Source organism: Filicampus tigris, chromosome 1 (genome assembly GCF_054856515.1).
Source record: "Filicampus tigris isolate MCC_2025a chromosome 1, RoL_Ftig_1.0, whole genome shotgun sequence".
Taxonomy (NCBI): Eukaryota; Metazoa; Chordata; class Actinopteri; order Syngnathiformes; family Syngnathidae; genus Filicampus; species Filicampus tigris.
The window spans coordinates 24,402,193-24,414,616 of record NC_141217.1 but is presented as its reverse complement, the minus strand read 5'-3'; the positions used below and the strand labels follow the sequence as shown (position 1 = coordinate 24,414,616).

Genomic DNA, 12,424 nt, shown 5'->3' with positions numbered 1-12,424 from the left:
ATATTCTTTTATTTGGTAATTTAGTAATCATTGACCACAATATCCCCTGGGTCTTGAAAATGTCAAAATGCTCTAAAATGGTTGGCAGTGAATGTTAATTATAATAATTATCCCAATTCAGAAGCAACTTACGCGTCCACATCATTTCTTGTTAGGAGGAACAGCTAGCCTACCCACTGGGAAACATTATCCTTACATTAATGTAATGTAATGTAAAGGATAATGTTCATGTTAATTATCATCATAATTATGATGATAAGTGGCGACCTGTTAGCATACCATAACATTATGTATTTTTAATAGACATTTGAAGGTCCCACAAGCATATCTGGATGGTGCAGAATGGACAAGCGCATATTACTCTAAAAACAGTTGGGTTATTTCATTAACCCAATTTTTGGATTGTTTGTGTTGGGTCAAAATGCTGGGTTATTTCTTAGAAATTAACCCAATTGTTGGTTCAAATGAACTATATATTGGGTTATATGCCAGTAATGTTTTATGTTGGGTCGAAAATCAACCTCACAGGCCCATACACAGGTGCAGCTGTACACTTGAATTAAGTATGACTGGCGGCCATGACAGCCACCGACATACTGTTCATGTCTACACACGCAGCATCGTGGTCAACGACACTTTTGACATTTGGATTTCTTCATTTATCACACTGTTTTTGTAAGTACTTAACACATTGTAATCTTTTGAAAACGAGATGCTTGTAATTGAGTGTGTGTGTTGGACAGGACGAGTGCTGGAATCGTAAAAAAAAGAAAAAGAAAAAAAAAAGCCATTAGTCTGATGCCATTGTAGGATGTGATACTTCACAAGAACTGTGCGTCCAAATAATGTTCCATATTAACTTTATGTGTTTACTGTAATCCACAGGAACATTTCTATGATTACCAGAGCGGTTCTGGTTACCTTGCTTGGAGATTGAAAACTGTTGAGCGCAACTCTCCTCAAGAGGTCAATATATCTCAACACACTTTTCAAGATGGACCCACAACTCATTACAGCCCGTGTGAAAGTGTGAGGCAGTTGTCTGGTGATGACCGCAAGGAAGCAATGCTTGGTTTAAAGAACTGAAATAAATTGTATACCATTTTACAAATGTATCTATCTCATGCACTGATTTGCATTTCCTGGCTGACAGCCAATCGGAGTGATTGTCACTGACAACACTTTGCAGACTGCTGTTGGTGTCTTATTCATTCAATTCATATGCAGTAGCACCATGACACAAAATATATGACTTTGCCATAATTTTAAACACTACTTTTTCATTTACATTTGTTCTCACTTCCACCGTGAATGTGCTGAACAAAATTCTGGACAGGTATGCATTCTACTTTATGTAACCATGATTGAGGACCGCACAACAAACAATGACCTCCCTGCCATGTTAACATAAGCATATCACTGAGAAGGCTGAGATGAAATTCGCCTGCCTTGTGACCATGTCACACAAATGAGGACCAATTAGTAGGCCGGACTGACATCCGCTTCTGCTTCTGCTTCTGCCCTTGCTTAATTGAGCCCTTTTTTTCAAATGTGTCACCCCTAAAAATGGGTGTCTGACCAGTCTGGCCCTGGGAGGGAGTGCTCAGCTCTAACCAAATGTACATCATCCACAACTGTTATTGTTGCTGAAATGATGTCAATGTCAGGAGTGATGTACATGAAGATAGATAGCCATTTTTTTTTTTTAATTTCACTTGTTATAAATACATTTTTGGAGAAGGGGCAGTATCCTTAGCATTATAAATAAAATGAATAAATAAATAAAAAATAATGGAATAACCCAATTATTTGCATTGTTTTGACCCAATTTGTTGTGTTCATGTAACCCTTAAAGTTGGGTCAAAACTGAGTAACCCAATTTTTTGGTTCAAATTGACCCAAGTCTGGGCCGGTCCTTTTTTAACACAACAATTGGGTCAAATTTAACCCAAAAATAGTTATTTTCGACCCAATTGTTTTTATAGTGTATTATCTGACAGTTCTGAGGTTTGGGGTGCAAATCTCGGTGGTGGCCTTCCTGTGAGGAATTTGCATGTTCTCCCCGTGCTTGTGTGGGTTTTCTCCAAGTACTTCTTCCCACATCCCCCGAAAAACAGGCATGCTAGGTTCATTGAAGACTTATATTTTCACAGAACTCCGGATGTAATGTGAATGGTTGTTTGTCTTTGTGTGCCCTGCAATTGGCTAGCTACCAGTCTAGGGTGGTCCAAGCCCTCGCCCAATTTCTGCTGCGATGAGCACCAGCTCAACCGTCACTCAAGTGAGGATAAGCCGGACAGAAAATGGATGGATGGAAGCTTTATGGTGACAGATGTTTAAATGAGAAAGGAACACTATCATAACATTGAAATGCTCGCTGTCTGTCTGACAAATCAAAATATACAGTATTTTTGGCCTTAGCTGTTGCGAGCAATGAATAGGAGGGTTTGACAGCCCGTGAAGATTATTGGCAGTGTATCCTCCATAGAAATGGGAAAACGAAGGCCACCATTGCGGGTTGCATTTGAAGTAGCCTTCCAATTGGGGCACTATGATATCTGCCTTCAAATGTAACCTCTGAAGGATGCTACCACCTGAATTTAGACACAAGGCAGGGTAGTGGGGTTATCAGTAGTGCCGCATCAGATTGCTGAGCCCCAGCAATTTATTTTCCCATATAAAAAGCAGTGGGAGTTCCGTCCAAGCAATCCTTTACAGACAGGTGACAAAAATGAGCTTTTCTGTCACATGCATACAGTCTCTAAAATGTCCTCGTAAAATGAAGACTTTAGATTTAAGGGTAACTAAGGATCTAGCCATTGACTTCAACAACAATAGTGGGAGTGTGGCTATAGATTTAATGATAATCACACAATGCTCAGAAAGTCCACAGGGAATGAATCGTATGTGACAATAGTTGAATTATTGATGAGTGTCCCATGAAGAAACTTTGCCATTGATCACAACACAAAGAATGACATCCCACTGAAGCCATTCTGTGTGTGGACTATTCCCAAATAAAAGCCCGGGGGAAGTGACATCACTGCAAAGGGTCACATACCTGTATATAGCGCTCAACAATGCATGAATTCTTTCGGCCTTCATGATTCATACCTACTGCTTTCTTTGTTTGTATTCTCCCTCAGCATACACAACACACACATAGGGATACATCCATGCATGCATAAACTTTACCGCCCACTAACACTGCCGAGATCACCTGTCAATCACGTCTTTAAAATAAACCCTTTTCTGCACTTTTTCAGAATTATGGGCCAAACATAAGAAGGTGTTTGCTTTCTACTATGAATGTTAAGTAGTAATATGGCTCCAATAATATAATTGGACTTGACCGCGTTTACTTAACCCAATATATGGTACTCGATGAAGTGGAACCACAAGCCTTTTTACTTTTTACAACATGACTGGAATTGTCGATTTGTTGTAATAAGACAGTGGTGATTCATCACATAGTATTTATTTTTTCGTAGCGAGTGTACCGGTATACCTTGACATTTCTGTTTCTCAACCAATTTTTACTAAATGTTTTAATCACAAGCAAGTAAATTTTTCTAGATTATTTTACCACGGCAATTAGTTAATTAATGAATGAATTAAAGTTAAAAAAAACATGAAAAAATTCACAAGTACCCTATTCTGTTCAAATACAGTTCATGTTCCCGTGTTTGTGCTGCAGCCCTACCCGGCAAGTGAACGTGAGGGCGGGAAGGGGCGGGTTAAGTCTTGCAGTTACTTGCGCATTCGGTTAAAGTTCGCACACATTATACTGTGTGATAATTAATACTGTGCAGAAATCAGCAGCTAAATTTATGTGTGTAGGCCTATTTACTATATAATCCTTAATGTGATGTTTTGGATTCATTTTGTCAAGACTATTTTTTTCCCCATTGCATTGAATAGGTATGGCTGAGCTCCATAAAATCTGCCAAGCACAATGGGTGACTGTATAAAAAATCTGAGCAACTCCGTATACATTGATGCAACTGATAGACAGATACATTTGTGAAGAAATTTAATAAATTATTGTTGCTGGTATAATTACAGATTATGCATTGTTGGCGCAAAATTGTAATTAAATCAATTCAATTAAAAAAATAGTACCGTTTTGCTAGTATATTTTTAAGTGTTTTTTCTAGAAACACCACTTTTCCAGTGTGGTATATTTTAACATTATATTTTCAATATTACCGGTAATATTTTTTAAATAGTTATTGACTGGGAAAAAAATCTATGCTTCTACTGCGCCCCCGTGAGCTGTGTTTGTCCATTCTCATTACCCACTTGACGTCACTAATACATTTGGTTCCCTGAGGATAAAGGGTTAATATTCTTGTCAACACTCAATGTGGACATTGAAGCGTTCATGCATGCTGAGAACTAAACTAAATATTGACGTAGCTGGTTTCAAATGAGAGGAGCTGACATGGCCGCTAAACAGGTATCACCGACAAAGGACATGGAACCATGGACCATGTCCTATTTATTTATTTGTATTATAAAGCAGAGCCTGTTGTGAGATGAAAGCGATGAACGTTTTAAATACTGGTTATCATGGTGTTCATAGCAATTATGATGACCAATAGCTTTGGACCTGGCTGTTTGGAATCAATATTATTTTGATTAAGGTGGAGGCAGGAATCAATCATCGAGCTAAATTAATGCTCCATCCATGTGCACCATCATTACCATGTCTTTATGTGTTCTGCTCTATTGATTATTGCATTACATTAATTGGCTGATTCTTTACATGCTATCACAGATCTTCAAAAACATTACATCAATTGATGTCACATGTTTGGAAAAGTAATTATAGATACAATAGAAGAAAATATCCAATATTGATTTTGGCTACACATATAACGAGGGGAAGAAGACATGACATTTTCGCGTGGGTTATGACTTATCAAAGACAAGATGTATAAATAATATATTGCCATGTCCTTGGTTTGCTATGGGGACAATTCATTGAACTATTGTTTTTTATTGTGGTTACAAAATTGCTTTCTAACTGTTTTGAACTCCTGTTTCCATGTCAGTGTTGAGTAGAGTAATACTGCCTGAGGGAGATGTGACATAGCAGAGGTCTGTGTAAATCTAGCATAACTTCCCATAGCTCATGTTGCCCTTCTTCAGAGGGAAAACATAGTTGATACCAGTTCAACAGTGTCTCTGCCGGTTTTTGTCATGCAGTGCACTCCATTTTGTCTGAATTACAAAGTACTTCAATACATTAATGCCACATGAAATTTCTTCTAATATAATCTAATAATGATTCCAGCCATCCATACATTGAATCAAATTAATTTCTATTGAATTGCAATCATATTTTTTTAATACATCCATAGTTGATACATGTCACCCATATTTGACATTTGAGGTTCATTTATCCTATAGCTTTGAATGTAATTTATCTCCCAGAATATTTATCACAGTTTGACGGCGCTTTGAGCTAGACGTGCGCTGGGCATGAAAATAGGGCCCAGAAACTCCCAAATGGCAATTCATGGAATAGGCTTTGTAAGACCAGGGACGGAGCCAAAATTGACAGACTCGCCCACCCAGTGAGATTCATGAAAAATGATATACTTTTATTTTTGTGTTAAAATCATTAAATTATTTTTGAATTTGTGTTTCATTGTGCTTTTTTATTTGATTAAATATTAAGAATGGAATAATTGTAGTTGTCTAAGGAAGATCTGAATTCATATTATTCAGTTTGTCATTTTAATAGAATATATGATTTGTCGGGACAGGAGCATTATGCTCAGTGAGAGAAATATTCAGGCCCGCTCTAATTTTTCCAGGCACACCCATTCGCCACGTTCGCAGACAGGCAATTTCCTAGGTTTAAAAGTTGGTTAAATAAAGCAATAACTACCACTTCCGTATGTAACTGTGTAAAGAGTCTCTCATAGTTTAATGATTATATGTGCAGCCATCTTAACCAAATATAAAGAAAAACAAATTCTATGTCATGGTTTCGGGATGGAGGACCCAAATGCAGTGAGGCAGGAGAAGCAGGGGGCACTGAAGAAAATATCTATTAACAAAAGCAAGGACTAACAAATCTTGAAAAGTCCAAAACTCAAAGTAGCGAAGAAACAAAACATAACACTGGGAGAAACAAAACAACCTGACAGCGACAAGGACAGAACAAAAACTAGGAACTTAAATACAAGCATACTGACGAGACAACGAGAAACACCTGGACGAGACACACAAGGTAGGAGGGAGCTGATTGGCCAACACTAGGATGTGGAATGCAGACAGGTGGACACAATAATCATTGATTGAGACAGACATACTGAGAAAAAAAAAAAAAAAAAACGCCCAAACATAACATTCTGACTATGATGAACTAAAATTGAAAATGGAATGCGAGTGACGCTGATTGACTTGCGCATGTTCTCCTTGCACAGTGTTCTATTGGTTTTGAATATATATGCTTTCAAAGCTGCAAAATTGCCTCTGATGACAACTTTCCACATTAACAGCTTAACAGCCACATGAGGTATACACCAGCAAAAAACACATCGTAATAAGGAGCAGTTTAAATCCATCTTAATTACTGTACACAATCCTTCTAATCCTCAGCACTCTCTGCTTAGTCTGTTTTTTTCCTTCCAGGTAAAGGTGCCATTAATTATTGCTAAACTGCACAGCGCTTGGAGTGTACTCCTGACAGTAGTGGGATTTTATTTGAGAAAGTTTATTGTAAATCTGCTCATCATGCTTATCCTGTTCAGGGTTGGAGGGGAGCTAGGATCTATCCCATTAGGTCAAAGGCGGACTAGACTTTGGATCCACGAGAAACAACTGATATATAAACAGATTAAGCACCAGGAAAACAACATGTATTTATTTTTTGTTCTCTGCTCAAAGATGGTAATGATTGGAAATACTGTATATACATTTTAATTGGTTGTTTAGCAACAGACTTTTAACCAGAGTTGAGCATTTTACCCTTTTTTGCCAGTGCTTCCTCCGTCCACGACCTGGGTACGCTTCCATCATCGTCTCTGTCCTTATTCATAAAAAGAAATCGTACTTCGACCCTGTCCGTCCTCGTCCTCGCGTCAGTCCTTACATTCCGTCGGTCTGCCCCCCAAAACCCACCTTACTATTACTATTGTTACTACTACTATTTGTCAGTCCAAATTCTTCAGCTCCTATTTATGCAAGAGGATCAAGTGTTAGATAGCCTACAGTTATTGATAATGCCATGACATTGGCCAAGTCACTCGGTAGTCCAATCAGATCGTGCTGATGTCATCACCATACTGCTCACGGGGACAAGGGGGGTAAAACACAATTACAAATATTTTATGGTACAACAAGAGGAGTCATTCAAATGTGACAAAAGTCAAATAAGAATCAAATTTGGTGGTTTTTGGATCCCCCTCCTGAGCCGTTATTTACCATTTCTAATGCCTTAGCCCATCCTTCAGAAAGTTCTTCAAATTCTTTTTTTTTTAAATTTAATTCCGCTTTGGATCATAGATACCCAGATGAAGCGTAGAGGGAGTAAAGCAATACTTTTTTTGCATGCATGTTTCCTATATAGAGACATTTCTCATCCTCTTTTATTGCCTTCTAACATAATAAAATATCACATTAGCCAGCAATATACATAAGCAGCAGTCAGATTCCAATTTTGCCCACATAGTAAATCACAATGAGAAGTGTTTCTGCCAAGCCTCCTCTCAATGATATTACTGCAGCGTGTGATACCGTATAAGAATTGGAATACTGGGGAAGTGTTAAACATGTGTCAGCAAAATGTCAGAAAACGAGAACCAGAGGAAGGCATCTTGGTTAGATGCAAATCCCCTTAACCTTCATGGAAATGACATTCTATTTTTATGAAGAGCCATAAATCCAGTTTACTTCTGTAGTCTATCCTTGCAGACTTGGGGTAAAAGGCAGACGACACCTTGGGCTGGTTGCTAATCAATCACAGATTATGAATGAGGCAAGTGGAAATGTACCCAATAACAGTACAAAGTAAGGCAGTTGACTGAACCACTACGTAACCATTGGCCTTATGAAGATCTTATTCCTAATTGTGCCACAAAGGAGTAACAAAGGCATCCCCCCAAAAAACGTAAACTCCCCTAATGTCACCATACAATGACGTGAGGATGAAAATGTACAGGTTGCATTACTAATGGAGAGCTTTGGGAATATCAGTCTACAGGGTAAAATCGAAACTAAATCCTTACACAGTGGAATCTTTTCACTGGGTATGGCTTGAAGCGCCAACAACCTGTAATTCCGCCACTAGAGAAAATGCTTCCACCAGAATCAAAAATGGAGGTTGCGGCATCAGCCTATTCTACATTCATGGCAAACCAAATATTCAGCTCAAATCTTCATATTTCTTGCCCTTTTTTGTGTGCCCATACAAGATCGATATTAATGGTTTCACACTGGCTTCCCAGTAAATCCCAAAAAGTATATATAGGTATACTGAAATAATAATGATCTCATCTAATTTATTCACAAATGTATTCAAAAGGTCACTCACATGCTCCATTTATACTAAATATTTAAAATGAAATTGGTAGCTCAGGACTGTTTCTTTACGGATTCGCAGGAGACGTTTCCGAATTAACAAGGCATTTCCAAAATGTCAAGTGAATTAGGCGAAATCTCCAGCGCATATTAAAAGTCACTTGTCTGGCCTAAAGGGAGTGACCCAAATGACACGCGAGCTGGAGCAGCCTCCAATGTTTGTGGCATGTTACAAGAGGCGTTCTCATCCATCACGAGTTAAAGGTGGCAGTACACCATGTGCCTGGCGTCTGATCCCTCCTCCTTGCACATCACTGTGGCTTCCACAGCATCCCCCCTACCCCCAAATGCTCATCCATCAATGACATCATTAGTACATGTAACATTTCCTCATGCCACCACCTTTATTATACAAAAGAAAAAGAATGGATGGGAAAATAATCAGTGTGTCACTAAAGAATATCATTTCAATAAATCACTCTTTTTTTCCTAACTCTTAAACATGCAGTAAGCATAATTTGTATTTCGACAATCACAAATTTACAAGAATATCAATAAAGCATTTTGGTTTGTAACCTTCTGTTTGAAAGTGAATCAACCCTTCCACTGCGCCCACCCCCCGAGTCCTTGTTTGGGTCATAAAAGGACAAGTCTTAACTTGTCACCACCCACATTCTTCCATGAAAATTAAATTGTTAAAATTTTGAAAAGTGTCAGATGAAATTGTGAGGAGAGACAATTTCTGCAATCAGAAGTGTGTACTCGAGGCAGTCGATAGCAACGAATGGCTTTTAGCGAGCAAAACACAATAAACTCAACGTAAGTCAACACATACATTGAACTAAATTCAATAGCACCAAAAGGTTCAATATTAGGTTTATTTTTGAGAGGCTGAAATTCCGAGGATTTGGACAATTTTAAGTTAAACAAAGTCTCTAAACAATTAAACAACTATCACAGTACTTGTTGATTGATTTCATAACTGATTAGTTGTTGATTACTCAGTTCATTGTTGCACCTCTACTTCATATTGTGGCCCATAATTAGCTTCCCAATTAATACCATTAATCAATGGTATAAAACGTGTGGGCCGAGATATCCGTGTTAAGAGGCTAATCCTTCTAGTTTACGGAGAATGATATAAGGTAGAAGGTGATGGACGACAGAAAGTGGTCCACCATATTTGCATTGTGTTGTGGAGATAATGGAAGTGGTGGCGGTTCAAAAGTGACTTAAAAGGCAAAAAGAGAATTAAATTCCTCTATCCACTGCCAAAATAAAGTGACTCTTCCTCACTAGTTCACGTAGTTTCCTAAAACATTGTTGTGTAGCTTTTGTTGAATCCTTTTGAACAAAGCAACTCCAATCAAAACAATACCTCTATGCTTCACTTGGTACAGGGAACGAAAGATACTTCCAGGACCTGAGTGGGATTAAAGTCACGCATTGTTTTGTCGCACATTAAGGAGGAATTAAATACTTGCCTATTTGCAGATCTGCACCCACATTTAAGAGGCTCTCCCTTGGCTAGTATCCCACACATTACAAACGTTTCAGAGATATTTGTTGGAGTTTGTATTTTGTATAATACTGCTGCAAACAAGAGTGATACAGATGGAAAACTCACATCGACTTGAACACAAGTATGTCGTAAAAGGATATATGTTTCCTTCACGTTTGTCAATCCATTCTTTCAACTTCAAACTCGAGGGTGTCAGTCTGTCTGTTCCTTCCTTTCTCTTTTAATTTAAAGTTACAAAGCGAGTTAAACTTTTCGTTGCCTCTTTTCATCCATCTCTCATCCTTTCAAAATCCATCCATCACAATCTGTCAGGATGAAAGCACCTGCTGCTGTTCTCATGGCGACAAAGGGTCAGGGGTGCACGTAAGCATGTGTGCCCGCATGCGTGCTTGTGTGTGTGCGTGGCCTATTTTTAACAATGTGCTGAAGACAACAACTAACAACCTCACCATCTGCAAAGCGTATCAGTAGCCCATGTCAAAAAGTTTTCTTGAGGGGAAAAGTAAACTTAGAAACATATTTGAAATCAATCCATCTATTTCCTGTAGCGCTTGGGATTGGATGAAATAGAGCCTGTCCCCGTTGACATTGGGAGAGAGGCGCCATACTGTACAGCCTGAACTAGTCGCCGGTCAATTGCAAAGCACATATATGCAAACAAACATTAACAGCCATGGAGTTTCAAATGAAACAAATAATATCCATGTTTTTGCAATGTGAGAACCTGAGGGAGATTTGAACATCTTAACTGATTATTTTAAATGTGAGCGACCCCAAACATGAAAAGGAAAAAAACTTCATGAGTACTCAGAGTGTTGCGTACTCAAGATACCTACGCTAACAAACGAGTGATCTACCCTCAAAACGGGTCTGTTGTTGTAGTGCCAAAACAGACCAGTGAGAGGCAGCATGGTTACACAGGGTATCCAGAAGACCAGCAAATACAAAGAAAAGAAACACTTGTTGTAGAAGAAGAAATGGAAGAAGCTAAGCTAACTATCTGCTTAGCTAGTAACGTCTTTGCTGTTTCAAACTCTTCTTACCATTTTTATTGTGATTAAGTACTTGGGATCAGCGTCAAACACAATACAAACAATACAAAGTGTCAATACAAACAATTATTACAAACTAGTTGCTCCTATATTTGTGTATCTGACAACAGCCCAAGCTTCAGGTGTCTAATTGTCTAATGTTCTGTTTCATGTCACGTTCAGAGTCCGTGCCTCAGCCAAACATCGTGTTGTCCACACGGTAAGCTAGCCCATTACAAAATATGAGAGTGTGTTTGTTTGTTTGTGTATTTATTCATTTATTTATGTGCTTTTTTTTTTACACAAGCTAACAAAGTGTATATTCATATAGTACTTAGTTGAAACGTTATTTTCATAAATTTAATTGTATATTGCTTACTAGGATTACCAACTTTCTCACTCCTAAATAAGGGACAGGTGCACAGTGCCACGGCGGTGTGAGCATGATGTATGAATTTTGGAATTTTTTTCAAATTTTCACGTTAATGCTGAAACCACATGCACGTAAACATAAGAAAAAACGGAAAGAAAAAAAAAAGGACAATCTTTTTCACAGGACAGCAACCATGTCACCTCATATGAAACCTCATATATGAAACCACAATTTGGCTCTTTTCATCAAAAAACAGGGGTAAGAAATCTGAAATGTAAAAGAGGAGTGTGACTCACCAAATTAATTTTTTCCATGGATATTTCTGGCTGCTTTTGACTGACTCATGTAGTCTTCTGTCATTTTGCGCAGCCAGAGAGAAGTCCTTACATGACAGGTGGAGTGATTGCCGCTTGTTCTGAGGTTGACGCTTTATCTGATCTAGGATGTGTCATGTGTAGTTCCGAGAGTCTCCATTAGGAGCGCAAGTATACAAGTAAAAGACATTGAGGTGACAACCCATCTGTGTCCGTCGTTATTGACAATCGATCGCCATCCAAAGCTTTACTAAAAGCATCTTATATTGCAGGATCGGTTGATTGCAGTTTTCTGTAGTTGCAAGAGTTGATAGTCAATATACGGGACATTTAAGGTCCCGTATGGGACAAACCAAATCAGCCCAAAATACGGGACGTCCTGGCTAATACGGGACAGTTGGCAACGTACACACAGAAGAGTCTCAAAGGGCTTCACAAGCCCACAGTTGACAAAGATTAGTGACATCCCCTGATCACAACTGTCAAACCGGTCAAGGAAAAGCTAAAATTGCCAAGGGGGAAAAACAACAAAAATACAGTAATTTGTTCGACCAAATTACTCTCACCATTCCATGACTGATGGTTGTATTATTTATTTCACACTAACTAGACACACTCAATACTCTGGCAATATGTGTGTTATATTTAA

General features: G+C 38.4%; 1 protein-coding gene across 2 annotated transcripts in view; it reads right to left on the bottom strand.

Moving 5' to 3' along the window:
* Nucleotides 1–11,848, bottom strand: part of LOC147153352 (neuronal acetylcholine receptor subunit alpha-4-like) — a 35,776-nt gene extending 23,928 nt beyond the window's left edge. Inside the window, exon 1 of one of the 2 annotated variants that reach the window (XM_086028558.1) lies at nucleotides 11,758–11,848. The gene's annotated coding sequence lies outside the window, so the exon portion shown is untranslated. The remainder of the gene's footprint in view (nucleotides 1–11,757) is intronic. The other variant, XM_086028568.1, reaches the window with a different exon arrangement.
* Nucleotides 11,849–12,424: the final 576 nt, after the last annotated feature.